This window comes from Bos indicus, chromosome 2 (assembly GCF_029378745.1).
Source record: "Bos indicus isolate NIAB-ARS_2022 breed Sahiwal x Tharparkar chromosome 2, NIAB-ARS_B.indTharparkar_mat_pri_1.0, whole genome shotgun sequence".
Lineage (NCBI taxonomy): Eukaryota > Metazoa > Chordata > Mammalia > Artiodactyla > Bovidae > Bos > Bos indicus.
The window spans coordinates 9,305,541-9,330,185 of record NC_091761.1 but is presented as its reverse complement, the minus strand read 5'-3'; positions in this window follow the sequence as shown (position 1 = coordinate 9,330,185).

Here is a 24,645-nt window from a genome sequence, read left to right as displayed (position 1 = left end):
GACTGGTTGGATCTCCTTGCAGTCCAAGGGACACTCAAGAGTCTTCTTCAACACCACAGTTCAAAAGCATCAATTTTTCAGCTCTCAGCTTTCTTTATAGCCCAACTCTCACATCCATACATGACTACTGGAAAAACCACAGTTTTGACTAGATGGAGATTTGTTGACAAAGTAATGTCCCTGCTTTTTAATATGCTGTCTAGGTTGGTTATAGCTTTTCTTCCAAGGAATAAACATCTTTTAGTTTCATGGCTGCAGTCACCATCTGCAGTGATTTTGGAGCCCAAGAAAATAAAGTCTCACTTTTTCCAATGTTTCCCCATTGATTTCCCATGAAGTGATGGGACCAGATGCCATGATCTTCATTTTCTGAATGTTAAGCTTTAAGCCAACTTTTTCACTCTCCTCTTTCACTTTCATCAAGAGGCTCTTTAGTTCTTCTTCACTTTCTGCCATAAGGGTGGTGTCATCTGCATATCTGAGGTTGTCATTGATATTTCTCCCGGAAATCTTGATTCCAGCTTGTGCTTCATCCAGTCTGGCATTTTGAATGATGTACTTTGCATATAAGTTAAATAAGCAGGGTGACAATACACAGCCTTGACATACTCCTTTTCCTATTTGGGACCAGTCTGTTGTTTCATGTCTAGTTCTAACTGTTGCTTCTTGACCCGCATACAGATTTCTCAGGAGACAGGTCAGGTGGTCTGCAATTCCCATGTCTTTCAGAATTTTCCACAGTTTGTTGTGATGCACATAGTCAGAGGCTTTGGCATAGTCAATAAAGCAGAAATAGATGTTTTTCTGGAACTCTCTTGCTTTAAAAAAATTTATTTATTTTAATTGGAGGCTAATTACTTTACAATATTGTGGTGGTTTTTGCCATACATGGACATGAATCAGCCATGGGTGTACATGTGTGCCCCATCCTGAACCCCATCCCACGTCCCTCCCCCACCCCCCAGGGTCATCCCAGTACACCAGCCCTGAGCACCCTGTATTATGCATCGAACCTGGACTGGTGATCTATTTCACATATGGTAATTTACATGTTTCAATGGTGTTCTCTCAAATCATTCTACCCCCACCTTCTCCCACAGAGTCCAAACAATTAAAAATCTAAATGTAAGACCAGAAACTATAAAACTCTTAGAGGAAAACATAGACAAAACACTCTCTTGCTTTTTCTATGATCCAACAGATGTTGGCAATTTGATCTCTGGTTCCTCTGCCTTTTCTAAAACCATCTGGAAGTTCACGGTTCACATACTGTTGAAGCCTGGCTTGGATAATTTTGAGCATTACTTTACTAGCCTGTGAGATGAGTGCAATTGTGCGGTAGATTGAGCATTCTTTGGCATTACCTTGCTTTGGGATTGGAATGAAACTGAACTTTTACAGTCCTGTGGCCACTGTTGAGTTTTCCAAATTTGCTGGTATATTGAGTTCAGCCCTTTCACAACATCATCTTTTAGGATTTGAAATAGCTCAACTGGAATTTCATCACCTCCACTAGCTTTGTTCATAGTTATACTTCCTAAGGCCCATTTGACTTCATATTCTAGGATGTCTGGCACTAGGTGAGTGATCACACCATCGTGATTATCTGGGTCATGAAGATCTTTTTTGTATAGTTCCTCTGTGTATTCTTTCCACCTGTTCTTAATATCTTCTGCTTCTGTTAGGTCCATACCATTTCTGTACTTTATTGTGCCCATCTTTGTATAGTTTTTTTTATTAAACACTTTAAATGAGCATTAAAAATATTATTTTTCTCTGATTTTAGTCAAATCCTTAGGATCACAAAAAGTGCCTGGTGGCTCAGTGGTAAAGATCCACCTACCAATGCAGGAAACACAGCAGATGAAGGCCCCTCCCTGGGTTGGGAAGATCCCCTGGAGGAGAAGATGGCAACCCACTCTGGTATTCTTGCCTGGGAAATCCCATGAACAGAGGAGCCTGGTGGTCTATACTCTGTGGGGTTGCAAGAGTCAGACACAACTTAGTGATTAAACAAATTATAAGTATACACAATAGTTAATTTTGTGTGTAAACTTGGCTAGGCCACAGTATCCCAGATACCTGATCATACACATACAGCCTAGATGCTATTGTGAAGGTATTTTTCAGATGAGATCGACATTTATTTAATAGACTTTGAGTAAAACAGATTACCCTCCATTCTATGGGTGGGCCTCATCCAATTAGCTTAAGGCCTTAAGAGAAAAAATATGGTGTCTTGAGGAAGAGCAAATTCTGCCTCCACACTCTTCAGTCTTAGCCATAACATCAGCTTTTTTCTGGGTCCCCAGTCTGACAGCCTGTGCTGCAGATTTTGGATTTTCCATCCTCTACAATTATGTGAGTCTATTCCTAAAGATAAATCTCTCTCTTTATGTTACACACACATCATGCTAGTTGTGTTTCTCTGGAGAACTCTTTATAATGCAGTATATTTAAATGGGAGGCAATTGTTACTATAGCTCAGTTGACAAGTTGTGTCGAACTCTTTCAGACTCCATGGACTGCAACAAGCCAGGCTTTCCTGTCCTTCATCATCTCCCAGAGTTTGCTCAAACTCATGTCCATTGAGTTGGTGAAAATGAAAGTGAAAGCTGACTCCCCAAGGACTATGCAGTCCACAGAATTCTCCAGGTCAGAATACTGGAGTGGATAGCTTTTCTCTTCTCCAGGCTTCCCTGATAGCTCAGTTAGTAAAGAATCCACTTGCAGGAGACCCCAGTTCTATTCCTGGGTCAGGAAGATCCCCTGGAGAAGGGATAGGCTACCCACTCCAGTATTCTTGGGCTTCCCTCTTGGCTCAGCTGGTAAAGAATCCACCTGCAATGCGGGAGACCTGGCTACCCACTCCAGTATTCTGGCCTAGAGAATTCCATGGACTGTATGGTCCATGGGGTCACAAAGAGTTGGACATGGCTGAGCGACGTTCACTTCCCTTCTCCAGGGGATTTTCCCAACCCAGGGATGGAACCCAGATCTCCTGCATTGCAGGTGGATTCTTTACCAGCTAAGCTACAAGGGAAGCCCAAGAATACTGGAGTGGGTAGCCGATCCCTTCTGCAGGAGATCTTCCTGACCCAGGAATCAAACCGGAGTCTTCTGCATTGCAGGTGGATTCTTTACCAACTGAATCATCAGGGAAACCCCTGAGTAGGTGATGCTGACTGCTGGAAAAACAATAGCTTTGACTATACAGACCTTTGCAGGCAAAGCAATGTCTCTGCTTTTTAATACACTGTCTGGGTTTGTCATTGCAATTTTTCCAAGGAGCAAGTGTCTTTTAATTTATTGGCTGCAGTCACCGTGCAAAGTGATTTTGGAGCCCAAGGGAAAAAACATAGGTTTGACTACAGGGACTTTTGTCAGCAAAATGACATCTCTGATTTTTAATATGCTGTCTATGTTTGTCATAGCTTTCCTTCCAAGGAGTAAATACCACCAGACAGATCCATAAGTGACTGTTGTTTCTGTTTTGGCCCAGCTGCTTCATTCTTTCTGGAGTTATTGCCCTCCACTCTTTCCCGATAGCATATTGGACACTTTTTGCCTTAGGGTGCTCATCATCTGATGTCATATCTTTTTGCCTTTTCATATTGTCCATGGGGTTTTTGCAGCAAGAATACTGGTTTGTATTCCCTCCTCCTGTGGACCATATTTTGTCAGAACTCTTCACTATGACCCATCCATCTTGGGTGGCCCTGCATGGCATGGCTCACAGCTTCATTGGCTTATGCAAGTCCCTTTGCCATGGACAAGGCTGTGATCCATGAAGCGGGGAGAGGCAATTAATCAACTCTAAATGTTATTCTCATTCTCAACCCAAACCGTATCCCTAATGTTTTCCAGTATAACTACAAATTAAAATTGGTAGACTTTTTTTCTCTTGTCAAAAGTATGCGATCAGTGTCTCTAATTCAGGATGTTTGATGTTTTGGGCTACATATAAGGCCCGATTCTCAAGGTATTAGTTTTGCCATCAAGGACAGCTCCTGGTTTTAGAAAGTTTGTGGCTCTGAGTGTTTTTTTCTGAGAGGGGAATTTTCAAGGCTTCACATAAATATTCTGATCCATTTTAGGAAGAGAATAGGAGTCAGGGATTGCTTAAGTTTGTTTTGCTTTTTAAATATTTGTGTGTATTTTGTATTTTCTTGTTGTGTACTCAAAAAGTTTCCAGTTATTCACTATTCTGTTTATCTTAAAAGGAATGCAAACCTATTCCAGTTACAAAGGTAATTACACTTCTGTTTACACAGAACAGTAAAAAGGATGAAGCAAATTTACATGAGGACATGAAGTGGGGAAATGAATATACTTTGAGTTGAATCTGTTTTTTAAATTTGAGATCTTCTGAATGAAAGTTTTGGGGCCTTTGGTCAATCACTTAACTAACTACTTCCATTTTTCAGTCCAGTTTGTTTTCTTTTTTTTTTTTATTTTAAATTTTATTTTATTTTTAAACTTTACAATATTGTATTAGTTTTGCCAAATATCAAAATGAATCCGCCACAGGTATACCCGCATTCCCCATCCTGAACCCTCCTCCCTCCTCCTTCTCCATACCATCCCTCTGGGTCGTCCCAGTGCACCAGCCCCAAGCATCCAGTACCGTGCATCGAACCTGGACTGGCGACTCGTTTCATACATGATATTATACATGTTTCAATGCTATTTTCCCAAATCTCCCCACCCTCTCCCTCTCCCACAGAGTCCATAAGACTGATCTATACATTGGTATCTCTTTTGCTGTCTCATACACAGGGTTATTGTTTCCATCTTTCTAAATTCCATATATATGTGTTAGTATACTGTATTGGTGTTTTTCTTTCTGGCTTACTTCACTCTGTATAATAGGTTCCAGTTTCATCCACCTCATTAGAACTGATTCAAATGTATTCTTTTTAATGGCTGAGTAATACTCCATTGTGTATATGTACCACAGCTTTCTTATCCATTCATCTGCTGATGGACATCTAGGTTGCTTCCATGTCCTGGCTATTATAAACAGTGCTGTGATGAACACTGGGGTACACGTGTCTCTTTCCCTTCTGGTTTCCTCAGTGTGTATGCCCAGCAGTGGGATTACTGGATCATAAGGCAGTTCTATTTCCAGTTTTTTAAGGAATCTCCACACTGTTCTCCATAGTGGCTGTACTAGTTTGCATTCCCACCAACAGTGCAAGAGAGTTCCCTTCTCTCCACACCCTCTCCAGCATTTATTGCTTGTAGACTTATGGATTGCAGCCATTCTGACTGGCGTGAAATGGTACCTCATAGTGGTTTTGATTTGCATTTCTCTGATAATGAGTGATCAACAGTTTGTTTTCTTTCAAGGAGCGTTTCTCAAACCGGTTGAACCATACCTTCTTTTGATATCTTAGGTGGTTTGGGATGCTATAACAGAATACCATAGAAGGATGGCTTATAAACAACAGGAATCTATTTATCATTGTTCTGGAGGCTGGAAGTCTAAGATCAGGTTTGCCAGTATGGTTGGGTTCTGATGAGGGCCCACTTCCTGGCTCATGGAAAGCTGTCTGCTTCCCTGGTGGCTGAGAGGTTAAAGCATCTGCCTGCAATACGGGAGACCTGGGTTCGATCCCTGGGTCGGTAAGATCCCCTGGAGAAGGAAATGGCAATCCACTCCAGTATTCTTACCTGGAGAATCCCGTGGACGGAGGAGCCTGGTGGGCTACAGTCCACGGGGTCGCAAAGAGTTGGAGACGACTAAGCGACTTTACTTTCACTTTCACATGTCAGGAGGGGCAATGGAGTTCTCTGGGTTCTCTTTTATAAAGGAATTAATCCTATTCATGAGGGCTTCAAGCTCATATCCTACCATTTTCACAAGGATCACGTCCTATCACCTAATACCATTAGGTTAGGATTTCAACATATGAATTTTAGGGTGCATAAATATTCAGCCTATAACACATACTCTCTTTTGCTCACTATGTAAATCTGACAAACCACTCTATTTCATTCCACCTGCTTCTTCTGGGGCTATACTTCACAAGTTGACAATCTCTGTGGTTGGGGGAGAGAGAAAGACGATAAAATCAAGATAAATCTGGGAATTTTGTCAACCATTATTTCCTGTAGCTTGTATTAAAAAGAAAATGAATCATTTTCAGATGGATGTGTTTTGGGGATGTCCATCACTTCCCAAAGCCTGATACCTATTATGTTTAAAATTACAGAAGAAAGATTTCCTAATAATCTCAGCCTAGGATAGAAGCCAGTAATTCTTTCAGCATGTTTAGATAGAAAATATTTGCTAGCAATAGATTAGATTGATCTTTCTCTGGACAAAGATTTTACACGCCAAGACAGAACACAATAGTTTTGTCTCCCTCTCTTCTCCACCTTTAGGATAGGAGGTTTTTCCCTCCTTTCTTATCCAGTCCCATATCCAGCTACAGTACCTGGCAAAAGAGAAGGTCCACACAGCACTAGCTTAAGTTCTTATGTTAAAGGAAGAGGAATATTATTGGGAAGTGCCTAATAGATCTCAGAACTGGGAAGGGCAGAGGGAGGAAAGAGAATCAAGAAGAAAACTCTGTGGAGAGCTGGGGCTAGGAGTTGTGTTTCCCTGGTTCTGAACCATCTGCGCGAATTTGTTGACCATGCAGGTTCCTAAGCCTCGGGTCCAGGCCTTCTAAACCCGAGTTTCTGAGGAGGCTTAGAAATCTACATTTTATGAAAGTGTTATTTAAGAAATATTTGTCTAAGAGTAAAGCAAGGTAGAACTCAGTATATGTCGATTAAACTAGATAAATCACTCCTTTCTGAAGATTATGATTCTTTGAAGTTAAAGTCTCATCAAACATCTTCCTAATTCCACTTGTACGAACAACTAAAAGTCTTTGTGTGTGTGTGTGTGTATTAAATAACCCTCTTTTCTATGCTATGCTATATGTGGCATAGTAGGAAAATAACTTCTAATTATGTGAGAAGTTGAGTCTTGATGCCCTAAAAGTCAGAAACTTTGCATATATTCAACATTCTTTGTTGGTTTTATTTTCTCAAATACTGTCTAATAATCTTATTTCCCTTATTTAGCTCTTCCTGAGAATCATAGGGAATGGATAAAGCAGATGTGTCTTATTTTTTTCTTCATAAATTTATGCATTTTGTGCTCTCCAGTTTCAATGCTAATGCTGACTTTTTTGCAAGTAAAATAATTCATTTCAAAATATTTTAAAAATTTTACTTTGACTTGTTTTCACCACGACTGATGCCATTTCTGTGTTAACAATTGCCAAACATCTCTTTACAGAAAACATTTAAGCAGCACACATTAAACTGTTTCTTTTAAAATTTTAAGTAATATTTTTCCTTTCATAAAATCCTGGTATTATAGTTATTTAAAAAATCTGAAAAGCATAAAGAAGTAAATTAAAATGACCTGTAAATTACATCATAGGCTTTCAACATGTATTTTTATTTGTATGTCTATTCATATACATATATGCATACATTATCCATAAATATTCCCATATTACCAAACATATATAGTAAGGTTGTAATGTACTATAAAAAATTCTGATTCTTTTTAACTATCAGGTGATGGGCGTTTTTACATGCCACTTAAAGTCCTCCTAAAGTTCTATGTTTGTGTGTGCATGCTCAGTTGCTCAGTCATGTCTGACACTTTGTGACTTCATGCATTGCAGCCCACCAAGTTCCTCTATACATTGAATTTTCAAGACAAGAATATTGGAGTAGGTTGCCATTTTCTATTTCAGGGAATCTTCCCAGCCCAGGGATAAAAACCTTATCTCTTGCGTCTCCTGCATTGGCAGGTGGATTCTCTACCCCTCATCACCTGGGAAGCCCACAGTCTCACATTTAGTGACTATATAATATTCCATCGCATTTTTTTTTTAACACATTTCCATGAAAATATACAATTAGAGTTCTCAATATAGTAACAATTAAAAAATGTATTAGATTCAGTTCAATCAGTTCAGTTGCTCAGTCGTATCCAACTCTTTGCGACCCCATGGATGGCAGCACACCAGGCTTCCACGTCCATCATCAACTCCTGAAGCCTATTAAAACTCATCCATTGAGTCGGTGATGCCATCCAACCATCTCATCCTCAGTTGTCCTCTTCTCCTCCCACCTTCAATCTTTCCCAGCATCATGATCTTTTCAAATGAGTTGGTTCTTCGTGTCAGTGGCCAAAGCATTGGAGTTTCAGGTTCAGCATCAGTCCTTCCAATGAACACCCAGGACTGATCTCCTTTAGGATGGACTGGTTTGATCTCCTTGCAGTCCAAGGGACTCTCAAGAGTCTTCTCCAACACCACAGGTAAAAAGCATCAATTCTTTGGTGCTCAGCTTTTCTTATAGTCCAACTCTCACATCCATACACGACTACTGGAAAAATCATAGCTTTGACTAGATGAAGCTTTGTTGACAAAGTAATGCCTCTGCTTTTTAATATGCTGTCTAGGTTGGTTATAGCTTTTCTTCCAAGGAATAAGTGTCTTATAATTTCATGGCTCCAATCAATATCCACAGTGATTTTGGAGCTCCCAAAATAAAGTCTCTATTTTTGTTGTTTCCCCATCTATTTGCTATGAAGTGATGGGACCAGATGCCATAATTTCAGTTTTCTGAATGTTGAGTTTTAAGCCAACATTTTCACTCTCCTCTTTCACTATCATCAAGAGGCTCTTTAGTTCTTCACTTTCTGCCATTAAGGGTGGTGTCCTCTTCATATCTGAGGTTACTGATATTTCTCCAGCAATCTTGATTCCAGCTTGTGCTTCATCCAGCCCGGCATTTCACATGATGTGCTCTGCATATAAGTTAAACAAGCAGGGTGACAATATATAGCCTTAACGTACTCCTTTCCCTATTTGGAACCAGTCTGTTGTTCCATGTCCAGTTCTAACGGTTGCTTCTTGACTGGCATACAGATTTCTTAGGAGGCAGGTCAGGTGGTTTGGTATTCCTATCTCTTTAAGAATTTTCCACAGTCTGTTGTGATCCACACAGTCAAAGGCTTTGGCATAGTCAATAAAGCAAAAGTAGATGTTTTTCTGGAACTCTCTTGCCTTTTCTATGATTCAACAGATGTTGGCAATTTGATCTCTGGTTCCTCTCCTTTTTCTAAATCCAGCTGGAACATCTGGAAGTTCACCTTTCACATACTGTTGAAGCCTGGCTTGGAGAATTTTGAGCATTATTTTACTAGTGTGTGAGATGAGTGCAGTAACCGCTCCTTGGATGTGGGGTTGCTCCTCTTGGCCGCCATCCCTGACCTCGGGCATGGGGTAGCTCCTCCCGGCCACCGCCCCTGACCTCGGATGTGGGGTAGCTCCTCTCGGCCGCTCCTGTGCCATCCCAGCCTGGCACTCTCAGCCACCGCCCCTACCTCGGACCTGGGAAAGATTAGAGATTTCTTTAAGAAAATTAGAGCTACCAAGGGAAAATTTCATGCAAAGATGCCCTGATAAAGGATAGAAATGATATGGACCTAACAGAAGCAGAAGATCTTAAGAAAAGGTGGCAAGAATACACAGAAGAACTGTACAAAAAAGATCTTCATGACCCAGATAATCACGATGGTGTGATCACTCACCTAGAGCCAGACATCCTGGAATGTGAAGTCAAGTGGGCTTTAGAAAGCATCACTATGAACAAAGATAGAGGAGGTGATGGAATTCCAGTTGAGCTATTTCAAATCCTGAAAGATGATGCTGTGAAAGTGCTGCACTCAATATGCCAGCAAATTTGGAAAAATCAGCAGTGGCCACAGGACTGGAAAAGTTCAGTTTTCATTCCAATCCCAAAGAAAGGCAATGCCAAAAAATGCTCAGACTACCACACAATTGCACTCATCTCACATACTAGTAAAGTAATGCTCAAAATTCTCCAAGCCAGGCTTCAGCAATACGTGAACCATGAACTTCCAGATGTTCCAGCTGGCTTTAGAAAAGGCAGAGGAACCAGAGATGAAATTGCCAACATCCTCTGGATCATCAAAAAAGCAAGAGAGTTCCAGAAAAACATCTGTTTCTGCTTTATTGACTATGCCAAAGCCGTTGACTGTGTGGATCACAATAAACTGTGGGAAATTCTGAAAGAGATGGGAATACCAGACCACCTGACCTGCCTCTTGAGAAATCTATATGCAGGTCAGGAAGCAACAGTTAGAACTGGACATGGAACAACAGACTGGTTCCAAATAGGAAAAGGAGTACGTCAAGGCTGTCTATTGTCACCCTGCTTATTTACCTTATATGCAGAGTACATCATGAGAAACGCTGGGCTGGATGAAGCACAAGCTGGAATCAAGATTGCTGGGAGAAATATCAATAACCTCGGAAATGCAGATGACACCACCCTTATGGCAGAAAGTGAAGAGGAACTAAAAAGCCTCTTGAAGATAGTGAAAGAGGAGAGTGAAAATGTTGGCTTAAAGCTCAACATTCAGAAAACTAATATCATGGCATCTGGTCCCATGGGAAATAGATAGGGAAGCAGTGGAAACAGTGGCAGACTTTATTTTCTTGGGCTCCAAAATCACTGCAGATGGTGATTGCAGCCATGAAATTAAAAGATGCTTACTCCTTGGAAGGAAAGTTATGACCAACCTAGATAGCATATTCAAAAGCAAAGACATTACTTTTCCAACAAAGGTTTGTCTAATCAAGGCCATGGTTTTTCCTGTGGTCATGTATGGATGTGAGAGTTGGACTGTGAAGAAAGCTGAGCACTGAAGAACTGATGCTTTTGAACTGTGGTGTTGGAGAAGACTCTTGAGAGTCCTTTGGACTGCAAGGAGATCCAGCCAGTCCATTCTGAAGGAGATCAGCCCTGGGATTTCTTTGGAATGAATGATGCTAAAGCTGAAACTCCAGTACTTTGGCCACCTCATGCAAAGAGTTGACTCATTGGAAAAGACTCTGATGCTAGGAGGGATTGGGGGCAGGAGGAGAAGGGGATGACAGAGGATGAGATGGCTGGATGGCATCACTGACTCGATGGACGTGAGTCTCAGTGAACTCTGGGTGTTGGTGATGGACAGGGAGGCCTTGTGTGCTGCAATTCATGGGGTCGCAGAGTTTGACACTACTGAGCAACTGAACTGAACTCAACTGAGAATAGTGCAATTGTGCAGTAGTTTCAACTTTCTTTGGCATTGCCTTTCTTTGAGATTGGAATGAAAACTGATCTTTTCCAGTCCCGTGGCCACTGCTGAGCTTTCCAGAATGCTGGCATATTGAGTGCAGTGCTTTCATAGCATCATCTTTTAGGATTTGAAATAGTTCAACTGGAATTACATTACCTCCATTAGCTTTGTTCATAGTGATGCTTCCTAAGGCCCACTTACTTCACATTCCAGGATGTCTTCCTCTAGGTGAGTGATCACTCTGTCATGATTATCTTGGTTGTGAAGATCTTTTTTGTATAGTTCTTTGTATTCTTGTCACCTCTTCTTAATATCTTCTGCTTCTGTTAGGTCCTTTTCTGTCCTTTATTGTGCTCATCTTTGTATTAGGTGGTTGGCTCAAAGGCCTCTGTGAGTCTATATCTATTATCATATATGTGTTAGAATTGTTTCCTCTGTTTTCCAGAAATAGCAGTCTGTGGAAGGCAAAAGCCATTAGTAAGTTTATCTCTAAAGCAGAGTCTCAGCCTGTGCACTGCTGACATTTTTGGCTTTATGGCTGGATAAGTCTTTATTGTGAAGTGCTGTCTCATGCATTGTAGGATATTTGGCACCATTCTTTGCCTCTACTCTGATGTCAGTAAGCACCACCCATCTTCTATTCAGTGTAGGGGAACTATATATAGTAGGTTGAGAACCATTGTTCAAAGCAGTTGGTGTTGAGCTGTCTGTACTCATGAATCCATGCAAGCTGTGTAAATGAGTTTATCTGTCAAGTGGGTCCTTGAAAGATGAAACAATAAGTTGGAGAACTACTGTTAATGAAGTTAAACTCATATTTATGAGATCTCTTTGAGCAAGGTCATTATCTATATATGTTATGTACCACATAAATCCAGGCTCTGCCATTCAAAGCACCTCTGAAACTGTGATATCAGCTGGAGTTGGGCAGAATTCTGCTATAGCCCTGGGACAGTCACCTGAACTGTAGTCTCTCATCTTTTGACACTGCTGTATCTAAGTGTTCTAATTTCAGTGACTCTTTTTCTTGAAAATTTATTAATACTGACCAAAATTTCCTTTCACATTTTAATGTGTGATTTTTTTTTTCACCATGTCTCACATAGGATGTGCCTAGTTAAAAAATTATTCCCTGGGTATATTTCTTGATGCATCTTAGGAGCCTTCCTTTTAACAAGTGCCTATTAAGATGTGTGAACCAGTATTGGAGGCACTGGAAATACTGGAAATAAGATAATGTAGTTTTAAAGATGGTTGGATAGTTTCACCAACTCAATGAACATGAGTTTGAGCAAACTCTGGGAGACTGTGAAGGACAAGGAAGCCAGGCATGCTACAGTCCATGGGGTTGCAAAGAGTTGTACATGACTTAGGGACTAAAAATCAACAACTTGAAATATGGGTCATGGAAGCTGGCAGAAGTTAAATAAACAACATATACATTGTCCAATTAAATAACTTACTAATAAAAGGACAAACCCTTAAGGGAGGGAAGAATTCTGACAGATATGGTTAGAAAATGAGTCTTAGGATTGGTATTTGAATAGAAATTACAAGATGATTAGAAATTTTTTTTAAAAAAACATTTTGATAGTTTGGAATGTTTGTGTAAAATTTGGGAGAAGGTAAAGAAAAGCTGAGGGAATGCTATGGTAATAGAAACTTGATGATTGGCAACAGTACCGATTCTTATCTGGGAATCTCTGTCTTCAGTCCTTAAGACTGGTGGGACTCCAGCCTGGTCTGGAGTGAGGCATAAGATCCAACCCCTCATAATCCCTGCATTGCACTTTCCTATAGTGATAGGTTGAGGACTGACATGGGACTCAATCAAAACCATCCAGAGGCAATGAAACTTTTGCTAACTTATATATTTTATGATGAGGGGAACCTAGATACAAAGCTACAGAGCATGTTCCAGGAACTAGAATGTGGTTGGTGAAGAGATGAATTATAAGAATGATGATTCACTGTAGATATTAAAAATTGTTACACAGATCCATTTTCTCCCACTCCTGTTCATTGTCCTGACTTACTATGTACCTACTGAGTATATGATTTTAGCACGAATGTTCAAATTGTTAAAAGGTGAACTGAGGCATAATGAAAACTTTAAGAGTTTATTTGGGCAAAAGTTGATTCAAAGTGGGCAACGTTGAAAAGGTGGTTAGGAAGGTTATACCCATAGTAGCTCAGGGAAGGACTTCTGTAGAGAAAAAGTGGAAGCAAAGCAATGAAATTATTCAAAGCTTCAATTAAGCTATGGCTTAAGTGTTTGTCTTAGTTGGAAAACCTTAATTGGCTCTTTGTGATTGGTTGTCCTTAGGTTTTGATTTCTTAACCTGGAGGCATTTACAGGATTAAGACTTTATTTTGCTTATTTGGCCATTAAAGTGAATTAGAACTGCCTCCACGTAATGGCCTCCTTGTTTAATTTAACAATATTTATCAGATAATTAAGTGAAAGATAAATCTTTTTAACAATAATTTTTTACAATATTAAATTTGATTCAGGTGTATGTAAGTCAAAATGGAAAAGTACAGTGGCCCTGGTTTAATTTGATGATCTTAGCATTAATGGGAAATGTCATTTGGGCTTATGCCTTTTAGTAAGAATTGACCATCTTCATGATTCTTATTTTCACTTTTAATCAAATGAGTGATGGGAAGATTAAGATTGAAGGGAGTCCAGTGATTGTCAAAGGTAAGCAAGATGACAAAGATGAATGCACGGTATCTCAGAACTTAAGACTATTTGATGATATTTTCCCATCCAGCTCCATGGGTGATAATGCAGCATGAATTTATAGTTCACTCGTGACAATATAGTAGACTTAAGAACAATAAAAATATTTGTAAAACTTTTAACTTTTCTGATTGAATGTCAGCATAATAATATGGATTTGGATAAGAATAATAATAATAATTTGGATTAATTGCTTGATGCCAGTGAAATCTATGTAGCACATGATTTCACTGTAATGAACTATACAACTATACAACCAAAACTGTAATGAACTATACAACCAAACTATAGCTCGTGATGAAAGGGTGTGTGCTACAGTATGAAGAGCATAGGAATCTGGAATCCTAGCTCCCAATTTTGATTTCACTACCAACACACTAGCTGATATTGGTTCTTTATTCCCGAATACACATGTAAAATATAGATAAAAAATATCCAAGAATTTTTATGTGAAGAAAATATATGCAATGTTGGTTAAGAAATGTGAGCTACATAGAATTATAATTATTATGAATTACTTTTTACATCAGTAAAAGGAAATAAGTGACCAGTTAAGAGAATCTCTAAATAACTTTTCCCATACATTATGTATTGTGACAATTTGATGTAGTGATTACAGAAAGAATTTTTTTCATGAAACTTCTCAGCCCCATTAGAAGGGCCCATTTGTTTTACATTATTCTTTTATTTCAGAATGGAAACAACCAAAGTATCATGCAGCCAAAGAATGATGTCATAACTCTGAGTATTGCTCTGTACACTATTTCAAATTAGAATTAGCCATTTAATCACAGAATTTCAATTCTGGAAGGCAATCTTTAGGTCGTTTTGTTAAGCAATTTACAAATGAGGAAACAAAAGATGAAGGAAGATTTAATAATTTGTTATAGATCTTCCAGATATCCTTGATTTACAATGTTTTTTTTAATTGTAAAATAAAGGTTAATTATATTTTGAGTTTATTATCCACCAAATTTAAAGATACTTAGATTCAATTTTTTGGATAGCTAAAAAAAGTGCTCAGAATTTGGTGATATCCTATAGTCAACTTAGATATATATGCCTTTTAGTAGAATATTTACAGTTCACTACAACAACTCTCAGGCTTCCCTGGTATCTCAGTTGGTAAATAATCTACCTGCAATGCAGAAGACCCTGGTTCAATTCCTGGGTTGGCAAGATCCCCTGGAAAAGGGATAGGATACTCACTCCAGTATTCTTGGGCTTTCTTGATGACTCAGATTGTAAAGAATCTGCCTGCAATGTGGGAGACCTGGGTTCAATCCCTGGGTGGGAAGATCCCCTGGAAAAGGAAATGGCAGCCCAATCTGGTATTCTTGCCTGGGAAATCCCCATGGACAAAGGAGCCTGACAGGCTACAGCCCATGGGGTTGCAAAGAGTCAGACATGACTGAGCAACTTTCACAAACACACACCACAACTCTCAGGCAATTATATCATCAATGGTCTGTCAATTTTGTACTGTGGTTTCAGTGAAAGGAACAGATTTGAGATAGCATTTCACTGATTTCTAGAATCTAGTATATTGATTGGAGAGGGCAATGGCAACCCACTCCAGTACTCTTGCATGGAAAATCCCATGGACGGAGGTGCCTGGTGGGCTGCAGTCTATGGGGTTGCTAGGAGTCGGACACGACTGAGCGACTTCACTTTATTTTTTTCACTTTCATGCATTGGAGAAGGATATGGCAACCCACTCCAGTGTTCTTGCCTGGAGAATCCCAGGGACGGGAGAGCCTGGTGGGCTGTCATCTATGGGGTCGCACAGAGTCAGACACGACTGAAGCGACTTAGCAGCAGCAGTATATTAATTGGACAGAAATCATAGATGGAACAGGCTACTTTTCAGGGGTTTATTCCTTGGAAGGAAAGTTATGACCAACCTACATAGCATATTCAAAAGCAGAGACATTACTTTACCAACAAAGGTTCGTCTAATCAAGGCTATGGTTTTTCCTGTGGTCATGTATGGATGTGAGAGTTGGACTGTGAAGAAGGCTGAGCGCCAAAGAATTGATGCTTTTGAACTGTGGTGTTGGAGAAGACTCTTGAGAGTCCCTTGGACTGAAAGGAGATCCAAGCAGTCCATTCTGAAGGAGATCAGCCCTCGGATTTCTTTGGAAGGAATGATGCTAAAGCTGAAACTCCAGTACTTGGGCCACCTCATGCAAAGAGTTGACTCATTGGAAAAGACTGATGCTGGGAGGGATTGGGGGCAGGAGGAGAAGGGGACGACAGAGGATGAAATGGCTGGATGGTATCACTGATTCAATGGACGTGAGTCTGAGTGAACTGTGGGAGTTGGTGATGGACAGGGAGGCCTGGCATGCTGTGATTCATGGGGTGGCAAAGAGTCAGACACGTCTGAGCAACTGAACTGAACTTAACTGACTGATGCTTATCTTACTCAGATCTGATTCTAATTTAAAAAAATGTGTAGTGAATGTTGAGAAAAGGGTTTCCTTGTGCAATGTTGGTGGGAATGTAAATTGGTGCAGCCACTATGGAAAACAGAATGAATATTCCTCAGAAAGCTAAAAATATGGCCCAGCAATTTTACTCCTGGGTATTTATCCAAAAAAGCAAAACACTAATTAGAAAAGATATATGCACCCCTATGTTCATATTGCAGCACCATTCACAATAGTAAACACATGGAAACAACCTAAATACCTATCAGTAGAAGGAAAGGAAAATGTGGTATACATACAGAATGGACCATTCAGTTCAGTTCAGTTCAGTTCAGTCGCTCAGTCACATCCGACACTTTGGGACCCCATGAACTGCAGCATGCCAGGCCTCCCTGTCCATCACCAACTCCCAGAGCCCACCCAAACCCATGTCCATTGAGTCGGTGAGGCCATCCAGCCATTTCATCTTCTGTGGTCCCCTTCTCCTCCTGCTGTCAATCTTCCCCAGCATCAGGGTCTTTTCAATTGAGTCAGCTCTTCACATCAGGTGGCCAAAGTTTTGGAGTTTCAGCTTCAACATTCCTCCAATGAACACCCAGGACTGATCTCCTTTAGGACGGACTGGTTGGATCTCCATGCAGTCCGAGGGACTCTCAAAACCACACGAGTCTTCTCCAGCACAGTTCAAAAGCATCAATTCTTCAGTGCTCAGCTTTCTTTATGATCTGACTCTTACATCCATACATGACTACTGGAAAAACCAGAGCCTTGACTAGACGGACCTTTGCTGGCAAAGTAATGTCTCTGCTTTTGAATATGCTATCTAGATTGGTCATAACTTTCCTTCCAAGGAGTAAGCGTCTTTTAATTTCATGGCTACAATCACCATCTGCAGTGATTTTGGAGCCCAAGAAAATAAAGTCTGACACTGTTTTCACTGTTTCCCCCTCTATTTCTCATGAAGTGATTGGAACAGATGCCATCACCTTAGTATTCTGAACAAATGCCATCACCTTAGTTGAGCTTTAAGCTGACTTTTTCACTCTCCTCTTTCACCTTCATCAAGAGGCTTTTTAGTTCCTCTTCATTTTCTGCCATAAGGGTGGTATCGTCTGGATATCTGAGGTTATTGATATTTCTCCCAGCAATTTTGATTCCAGCTTGTGCTTCTTCCAGCCCCACATTTCTCATGAAGTACTCTGCATATAAGTTAAATAAGCAGGGTGACAATATACAGCCTTGACGTACTCCTTTTCATATTTGGAACCAGTCTGTTTACTCTATGTCAATTATGTCCTAAAAATTGGAAGAAAAACTTATAAATTTAAAATATGAGTCCAAGTTTTGCAGTAATTAATTAGGGGTATTTTCAGAGGTCAGAAACCATGGTAATCAGCTTTAAGCAAAAACTCACTGCATTTTCCATTGCTTAAAAATTATGGGTGAACCAGAAAATTACTAGAGCTAATCAATGAATATGGGAAAGTTGCAGGATATAAAATTAGTACACAGAAATCTCTTGCATTCCTATACACTAACAATAAGAAAATAGAAAGAGAAATTAAGGAAACAATGCCATTCATCATTGCAATGAAAAGAATAAAACACTTAGGAATATATCTATCTAAAGAAACAAAAGACCTATATATAGAAAACTATAAAACACTGATGAAATAAATTAAAGATGACACAAATAGATGGAGAAATATACCATGTTCATGAATCAGAAGAATCAATATAGTGAAAATGAGTATACCACCCTAAAGCAATCTACAGATTCAGTGCAATCCCTATCAAGCTACGAATGGTGTTTTTCACAGAACGAGAACAAATAATTTCACAATTTGTATGGAAATACAAAAACCTCAAATAGCCAAAGCAATCTTGAGAAAGAGGAATGGAACTGGAGGAATCAACCTGCCTGACTTCAGAGTATACTATAAAGCTACAGTCATCAAGACAGTATGGTACTGGCACAAAGAGAGAAATATAAATCAAAGAAACAAAAAGCCCAAAGGTAAATCCATGCACCTATGGACACCTTATCTTTGACAAAGGAGACAAAAATATACAATGGAGAAAAGACAGTCTCTTTAACAAGTGGTGCTGGGAAAACTGATTGACCATCTGTAAAAGAATGACACTAGAACACTTTCTAACACAGTACAAAAAAATAAACTAAAAATGGATTAAAGATCTAAATGTGAGACCAGAAACTATAAAACTCTTAGAGGAAAACATAGACAAAACACTCTCTGACATAAATCACAGCAGGACCCTCTATGACCCACCTCCCAGAATAATGGAAATAAAAGAAAAAATAAACAGATGGGACCTAATTAAACTTAAAAGCTTTTTCACAATGAAGGAAACTATAAGCAAGGTGAAAAGATAGCCTTCAGAATGGGATAAAATAATAGCAAATGAAGCAATTGATGAAAAATTAATCTCAAAAATACACAAGCAGCTCATACAGCTCAATACCAGAAAAATAAACTACCCAATCAAAAATGGTCCAAAGAACTACACAGACATTTCTCCAAAGAAGACATACAGATGCCTAACAAACACATGAAAAGATGCTCAACATCATTTATTACCAGAGAAATGCAAATCAAAACCACAATGAGGTACCATCTCATGCCTGTCAAAATCACTGCTATCAAAAAGTCTACAAATAATAAATGCTGGAGAGGGTGTGGAGAAAAGGGGACCCTCTTACACTGTTGGTGGGAATGCAAACTAGTATAGCCACTATGGAGAACAGTGTGGAGATTCCTAAAAAAACTGGAAATAGTTAGAACTGCCATACGACCCAGCAATCCCACTGCTGGGCATACACACCAAGGAAGCGAGAATTGAAAGAGACACGTGTACCCCAATGTTCATCGCATCACTGTTTATAATAGCCAGGACATGGCAGCAACCTAGATGTCCACCAGCAGACAAATGGATAAGAAAGCAATGGTACATATACACAATGGAATATTCAGTTCAGTTCAGTTCAGTCACTCACTTGTGTCTGACTCTTTGCGACCCCATGAATGGCAGCACGCCAGGCCTCCCTGTCCATCACCAATTCCTGGAGTTCACTTAGACTCACGTCCATCGAGTCAGTGATGCCATCCAGCCATCTCATCCTCTGTCGTTCTCCTCCTGCCCCCAATCCCTCCCAGCATCAGAGTCTTTTCCAATGAGTCAACTCTGCATGAGGTGGCCAAAGTACTGGAGTTTCAGCTTTAGCATCATTCCTTCCAAAGAAATCCCAGGGCTGATCTCCTTCAGAATGGACTGGTTGGATCTCCTTGCAGTCCAAGGGACTCTCAAGAGTCTTCTCCAACACCATAGTTCAAAAGCATCAATTCTTCGGTGCTCAGCCTTGTTCACAGTCCAACTCTCACGTCCGTATACAACCACTGGAAAAACCTTAGCCTTGGCTAGATGGACCTTTGTTGGCAAAGTAATGTCTCTGCTTTTCAATATGCTACTCAGCCATTGAAGAGAATACATTTGAATCAGTTGTAATGAGGTGGATGAAACTGGAGCCTATTATACAGAGTGAAGTAAGTCAGAAAGAAAAACACCAATACAGTATATTAATGCATATATATGGAATTTAGAATGATGGTAACAATGACTCTATACACGAAACAGCAAAAGAGATGCAGATATAAAGAAGACTCTTGCACTGTGTGGGAGAAGGCAAGGGTGGGATGATTTGAGAGAATAGCACTGAAACATGTATATTACCATATATGAAACAGATCACCAGTCCAAGTTTGATGCATGAAACAGGGCACTCAAAGCTGGTGCACTGGGACAACCCAGAGGGTGGGATGGGGAGGGAGGAGGGAGGGGGATCAGGGTGGAGGGGCACATGTACACCAGTGGCTGATTCATGTCAATGTATGGCAAAAACCACCACAGTAATGTAAAGTAATTCACCTTGAGTTTAAAAAAAAATTATAGGTGAATATTTCCAATAAAGCTCTGGTAAGACCTTGATTCTGGGAAAGACTGAAGGCAGAAGAACAAGAGGATGACAGAGGATGCGATGTTTGAATAGCATCACCAATTCAATGAACACGAACTTAGGCAAACTCCAGGAGATGGTGAGGGACAGGGAGGCCTGGCGTGCTGCAGTTCATGATGTCACAAAGAATCACATACTACTTAGTACTGAACAACAAGAATGACAATTTTCAGTAAGATCTGAAGTTTTGAAAATACAGCAGTGTAGAGGAGAGCAAGATTTAAAGGGAACAGAGGAAGGAAGGAAGCAAGTAAAGAGAAATTGAAGGGAAAAGGAAGGAATGATACAGATGATGTTCTTGTTCTTCCTCCCAGATCCTTTTTACTTGATCAGGAAGACATCCTCCAGCTGCGCAAGCATCTATGGAGAATTGTCCTTCACTGACCTGCTAATACTTGATGTTACCTGTCTCCTCATCCCTGGGGCAGCTAATGACTGACTGATACAAGGTACAAAACCTCAGTCATCTTGCTTCAAGGTAAGACAACTCTATCCGTGCAATATATAGTCCAGACTAGCCTCTAGCTGAGGTCATGTGCTTGCTCGCTTTTTGTCATTTTCTAGCCCTCCCTCTTTCTCATAATAGGTTTTTCCTAAAGAGAACTTCCAAAATATCTCATATGTGCTTGAAATCCTGTCTCAGGCCCTGCTTCTAGGGAATTCTACTTAAGATGTGTGCATAGGTGCTTAATCATGTCTACTCTGCAATCCCATGGATATAGCCATCCAGACTCTTCTGTCCATGGATTTTCCAGGCCAAAATACTGAAGCAGGTTGTCATTTCCTCCTCCAGGTGAATCTTACCAACAAAGGATTGGATCCGCATTTCCTGCATCTCCTGCATTGGCAGGCAGATTCTTTACCACTGCTCCAGCTAGAAATTCCTCTACTTGAGATAAAGGAAGAAAAAAAAAGTTGAAAAAGAAAGCAACAACTCAACCTTGCTAATCAACCCTGAAAGCCTCTTATGATACCATTAACCCTAAACTGCAATACCTGATTTGTCTTTCACCCTAATTTACTAGTGAACCTAGGCTTGTTCCAATCACCTTTTAAAATTTTCACTGAAAATTCCATTAGTCCAAGCACCAACCTGTAGCAAATATGTTGAGTTCAGTTCTACTGTCAACTATAGATTTTCCATGAAAATCAGACAAAGGAGAAGGAACAAGGGAAAGAACAAACTTGATTTCCTTGTTGAAGCACATTGATTTCATTTGTAGGGATTAGCGTTAGAATAAATAGAGGTTGTTTTTACTTTACCCAGTGCATTTGAATTAATACAATTATACTTGTCATTCATGAAGGTTAAAAAAAACTCAGAGTGTTTATCCAGACAAATGGTATTCATGCTGATTAATAAAAGGAAGTTATAGGGTCTAACATGCTTAAGCATTATCTGACATTCTAAGGACACTTATCAAACTTATTCCACTAAACAGAGAAACATGTGTGTGTATGTATGGGAGATGGCGGTGGTGATAGTAATGGTGGAGCAGGCAGAAAAATGGCTTCATGGCCGGAACCTGTGAATAGGCTCTTACTAGGCAAAGGGGGTCTTACCAGCCAATCAGTTACTTGAAAACTATGTATGCGCAGATTGTCCAGGTGGGCCCAAAATAATCACAATCGTCCTTCCAAGAGGAAGCAGGAGGCAAAACAGAGTTAGAGTGATGTTATATGAGAAAGAATTGGCTGTCCAGGGCACTGCTACCTTGAAGAAAGAATGAGGCCATGAGCTAAGGAACGCTGGCTGTTTGTACAAACTGGAAAAAAGCAAGGAAATAGATTTTCACATACGACTTCAGAAGGAAAGGCCTCCATCAGACTTCTGACCTACAGAACTGTAAGGTAATAAATTTGTGTTGCTTTAAACTGAATTTGTAGTAATTTGTATAGCCATATATCATTAAATATCAGCTACTGATATGAAAGGACAAAAAAACAACACAAAACAATCCTGACAGTATTTTCTTCTTTTACCCCAAGCTCATTTTACTGAAATGGACATTTAAAAAGCAGAGAATACTCTCTGAATTAAGGGAAGTAAGCAAACGAAAAGAGAACAAAACAAAACCCAAAACAAACAGAAACAAAAGCAAAGAGCCTTTATCTTCTGAAATGATTACCTGAGAATATAGCTCGAATTATCAGTTTTGTGTTTTCTAAACACATGTCACTAGTTTGTTTCTTTAGTTCCAAACAGGGTTCAATTATAAGACATGCTGATATCTCAATGGAAGTGAGGAGTAATGGGAGTACAAAGTTTAGGAATACAAGGCTTCCCCACTAGAAAAGTTGTTAAACATGTTAAAAATCCAAAAAAAAAAAAAAGCAAATTTAATTGTTTCTGATGCAGAGAGTAAGATATGGTCCCCACAAAACTTGGAAGGGTAGGTAATACTTGTTGATGGTATAATATGTGAAATAACATGGTTGGCTTAGAAACTGATTTTAACTTTTATTGTCTTTTTTTTTTTTGGTCAAATTTCTTCTGTTGATCAGTCACTAAGTCGTGTCCAACCCCATGGACTGCAGCATGCCAGTCTTCCCTGCCCTTCACTATCTCCCAAAGTTTGCAGATTTTTTTCTATCCCATAATAATTCTCCTGTCCCTGGATGAGGTCTCTGATAGGCCAAAGGGAGGAGAAGTAAGAGGCAGGAAAACTCTTAAGTGAGCTCAGGTGGCATCTGATGTTGATTTTCTTGGTCCTTTCCTATTGTTTGAAGTGATTCTTCTCTGCGTGCTTAGTGAACTACTCCATTATTTTTTGGAGGCCCCCTTCACATGAGTAGTAAGTCTCCCTCATCCATCCAGTTGTAATTCCCATTTAGCTTCTGCACCTGCCTCTATACCTTCAGCCTCCCTGGATGAGATTGTCTCGATCATTGTAGAAAGCCCTCTTGGACATGATTCAAACATCTATGGGTTACCTCTCTTTCCCAGGTGGCCCATGCCTTGTTCTTGGGAAATCTGGTCCCATGTCCCATTGTGTGATGTTCAGTAGCTTCCCTAACTAGTTATCTTTGTCACTACAGGCTGTTTAGTCCAGATTCCTACTGCTTATACAATCAGGCTTGAGTTGGAAATTAGATTGCATGTCCTCAAACTCCAGGGGAATTATGTCTGACTTCTTAAGAAATTGTCTCCTTGAAACCCTGTTCACTTGACTTGGGATCAGGGGCAAATTCTCCATGTGCCCCCACATGCCTCCTTCAGCTCACTAGCAATGGTCCCCAAAGAAATCCTCTTCCTATTTTCTGATGTATGTATCACTCCCACTCCCTGTAAAAGCCAGAGATGAGTGAGATCGAAGGTTAGTTAAAACTGATACACAAACAGTTCTCTTGCAGTCCTGCATAGGTGCTCTCACATTTCACCTGGGAATATCAAAGTCATTGACAACCACTGTCCGGGACCTCAGTAGAGACTGAGACAGAAACAGTCCCATTCAATATTCTATTACTACGATAAAACTTGTAGATCCTGGAGACTGCACAGCCAGTGGCTAAAGCTGTAGAAAATGAGAGCCAGGTCCTGGAGGTGAGGCAGCTGATAGGAATAAAGCAAAATATTGGAAATAAAATATTGGAATAAAGTCAAAATAGGTTGACTTTCAATGTATGATTTCAGTGTCAAAAGAGGTCATATAGTTAGACATGTAGAGTGAAAACTAGTTCTAAGTCTTGGACAAAGAGAAGATCTGGAAGGGAAAAGTCTGTAGACTGATATCCAGGCTGCTGATGGCAACACTTCTCACTGGTTGTTAATTTATTACATGTGTTCTTATTGCTTCAAGCTGGGTTTGCTCATATAGTATTAATGAAATGTATTGAGCACCTTAATTTTGCCAAGATGCTGTGCTGGGGAAAGAGTTAAGTGCTCCTAAGTGAGGTATCTCTGAGGCCAGGAAGAAGTAGATGACATATCTGCTCTTTCATCCTTACCTTCTTGGATTCCTCCTTGGATTTGTTCTTGTCATATTTATAAGTATTTACACTTTAAAGGGAGCAAAAGCAGACAAAAGTGTTTAAACCAAATTATGACACTTGTAAAAACTTAGATAAGATTTGTGTAAGAATTTGGAAACAAAATGGGGAAACTAGACTTATCTTGGAATATAAATTGCCAGTGCTTTTATATGTATGAATAATCAAATGTTTTCCAAATTATTTTTTTAAATTATTGAATCAGAAAACAATGAGTTTATTTGCTTTCTCAAGAATCTCAGGCACTAAGAGAAAAGAATTCTTTCTTGCCTTAGCC